Source organism: Capsicum annuum, chromosome 4 (assembly GCF_002878395.1).
Source record: "Capsicum annuum cultivar UCD-10X-F1 chromosome 4, UCD10Xv1.1, whole genome shotgun sequence".
Classification (NCBI taxonomy): Eukaryota; Viridiplantae; Streptophyta; class Magnoliopsida; order Solanales; family Solanaceae; genus Capsicum; species Capsicum annuum.
Window position 1 is genome coordinate 10965265 of NC_061114.1, and position 3535 is coordinate 10968799.

Genomic DNA, 3535 nt, shown 5'->3' on the forward strand with positions numbered 1-3535 from the left:
AATTATCAATCTTATTTAACTAAAGTTTTCTCCTAATTTTTTTTAATTATACCTGATATATTAATCATTGAAGATTAATTTAATTTCATTAAAATTTTAGATTATTTTATTTGATATGTAATCTTCAAATTTACTTTTATTTAATTATTTATTTCACCACTTAATAATAATTTTAAAATACAAGTACTTATACGAATTGGTACAATAATTTTTTTTGTCGTTTATTTTATATACTAAAAATTTTTAGAATGTAAAAGAAATAAAATGATGGATTTCATATTTTAGACATTTTGTTTGTTATTTATATGAGAATAAAAGAATAAAATCTTCTTTTTTTGAAGGAAAGAAAATTATGCAGACTTGAAACAAATTAAATATCTTAAGAAATATTAACAAAATGATACCTTCTTCAGTATTACAAATGGATTTTAAAAATATTACTCAATCAATTATTCTTTGCTTTTGATGGATTTAGAATGAAGTACGGATATAAATTAGTATTTAATTGTGTAATAAAATAAAATAAAATATAATGATCACAAAAAAGTGATGAAACTAAATTAAAAATAATTAAAAAAAATTCTAAATTTTTATGTCTTATCTTACGAATTTACTTGATTTATTTATGGGCAGTTACTTGTAAAAAATTTGCAAGAACAAAAAAATCATCTTTTCACTATATATTTATCAAAAATTATCCTGCATAAAAAGTGCAAGTAATCTATGTCCAAATTAAATTTTCAGGAAATAATACATATTAAAATTTTATAATTGAATTTTGTTTGGCAACAAAATATACCGTAGGTTTGCCATCAATGCTTTTAAATAATAAATTAAATTTTTTTATTTTCTATTACTCTATATTTGAAGGTAATATAATATCTTTGGATTATATTAGTCCAAAAATTCGTTTGTATAATCCAAAAAAGTGAATTTTATTCTTTTATTCTCATATAAATAACAAATTTAATGTCTAAAATATGAAATCCATCATTTTTATTTCTTTTACATTTTAAGAATCTTTAATATATAAAATAAATAAATAAAAATTAAACGAGTATCAATTTTTATAAGTATTTGAGTTTTAAATAGTGTTAAGTGGTAAAATAAATAAGTAAATAAAAGAAACTTTGAAAAGTACATATAAAATAAAATAATTCAAGCTTTTGGTATAATTAAATTAATCTTTAATGATTAATATATTATGTGTAATTTTTTTTACCAGAAAAGAATTAGAGCAAACTTTAGTTAAATAAGTTTGATAAGTTAAATAGATCTATTTATCAAAAAAAGAAAGAAATTTTAATGACATGACATTTCAAGTAAGAGAGAGATAGTTTTTGAGGTGTTAAGTATATTTTATAGTTTTTGAGGTGTTAAGTATATTTTAAGAAAAATAAAAAGAGTTTGGTGATATTCTTGTCCAAAATAAAACAAAAATGATATTTGTAGGCAATATTTCAAATATGAGTGACCATCTAGAAAATTTACTCCTAATATGAGATATTTATTTTTAGTATGATGACCAATTAAATGAAAGAGATGGAGTATTGACACAAGTTTATGAAATACATTGAGGAAATTCACCAAGGTTGTAAGTGAAGATAAATCTAGAATAAATATACTCCATTCGTTTCAAAAGGAATGATGTACTTTTTTTATTCCATTTTAAAAAATGTCTTTTTTTTTTTACAATACTTTAATTTTAATTTTTCACATGATATTTTTAAGACCACAAATTTAAAAGATATTTTGGTACACTTGACAAAACTTTAATTTAGGACTACAAAATTCAAAAGTGTTTTTTATCTATTAAACTTCTTATCAATTCAAAATAGGTCATTTTTTTTAAACAAAGAGTGTTTATTTTTTTCAAAAACTGATGTAGGGGAAGCCAGGCAGAAAAAATGAGAAGGTGATTATAATAACATAGGCGAATAGAACCCGTACCAGGAGTGGAATTATGATAGCTAACCAACTAAGTTACTAAAATTCTACAAATCTCCCAAAAATTCAATTAACAAATATCAAAATTTATGATACTTCTTTTGTCCTTACACACACCTTAGAAAATCATAAAAATTTAATAACCTGTTATTAAAATATTATTAAGAATATATCGAAAAGTCACTAGAGAGCTTACAAAATGCATTAAATCAGTCCAGTAATAGCAATAATTGAAAAAGAAACAGAGATGGTAGAACAAGCAGAGAGATAATTAGTACATATCATAATTGGGGGCAAAATATTTTTCTGTTTGTTCTACAATTTCTGTTGTTTTCTCAATTGTTGCTATTTAACGAACTGATTTGGTGCATTTTGTAAGTTCTCTGATGACTTATAATTTGGGTCGGGTCAAGTCAGGTCAATGTGACTTGAAGGTTTGAAGTGCAAGAGGAACCAATAGATAGGTGACACGTAAGAAGGATGGGTCATGAAGTTGGAAAGCATTAACATAAATTCAAGAAATGAATTGAGGAATTCATTCACCAAGGTTGTAATAAGTGAAGATAAATTGAGAAAAAATATACTTATTCGATTTTAAAAAGAATTACTTACTTTTCTTTTAAGAGCCCGTTTGGATAAGATTAAAAAAATAACTTTTTAGCTTAAGTGATTAAAAGATTAAAGTAAGTGCTTATAAATTAAGCAAATAAATGTTTGGATAGAAGTGCTGAAACTGAAAAAAAGTTATTGATGTGTTTGGTAAATAAGTGATGTTAAACACTTTTTTGTTGTTAAAATAACTTAAATGTCCTTAAAGTTGTTAACACCATAAATAAGGTGAATTATTTATAATTTTAATTTTAAAATAAAATTTTTGAACAAACCTCCAATTAATGATGGATTCGATGAAAACAAAGAAGAAAGATGAAGAGGAAATTGGAGGAAAGAGATGAAGCGAAGCGGGAAAGAGAAAAAGAAATTTTTTTTATATATTTAAGGGCTACAAGTTTGACACCTTATAAACTTACACTCTACTTGTTATTTCGGGTATCATGGTTCATATTTATTACAATTTCATAGACATATATACAACGTTGCAACTGAACGTCTAGATTTCTACCAGATTAAATTTGAACTCGTGTTCTAGGAAGTAAAACCAGAATCTTCATCGTTAGCACCTTACAAGCTTACACTCAAATTGTTATTTCGGGTGTCTAAATATTTATTACAACTTCATAGACATATATACAACATTGCAATTGAACGTCTAGATGCATATCAGATTGAATTCGAATTCGTATTCTAAGGAGAAAAATCAGAATCTTCACTGTTGGCGCGTTACAAGCTTACACTTTAATTGTTATTTCGGGTGTCGTGATTAATTTTTATTACAATTTCATATATATATATATATATAGCGTTGCAATTAAACGTCTAGATGTCGTGAAACCCCATCCTTCTACGTAGAGCCGCGGAAAATTAAAAAAATGGAAAAAAAATACAAAAACTGACAGCTGTGGGATTTGAACCCACGCCCTTCCGGACCAGAGCCTAAATCTGGCGCCTTAGACCACTCGGCCAAACTGTC

General features: G+C 25.1%; 1 non-coding gene across 1 annotated transcript; it reads right to left on the bottom strand.

The window, feature by feature from the left end:
* Positions 1-3455: 3455 nt before the first annotated feature.
* On the bottom strand, positions 3456-3535 carry TRNAL-UAG. Its single transcript has one exon. It is a non-coding gene; the product is annotated as a tRNA-Leu (tRNA).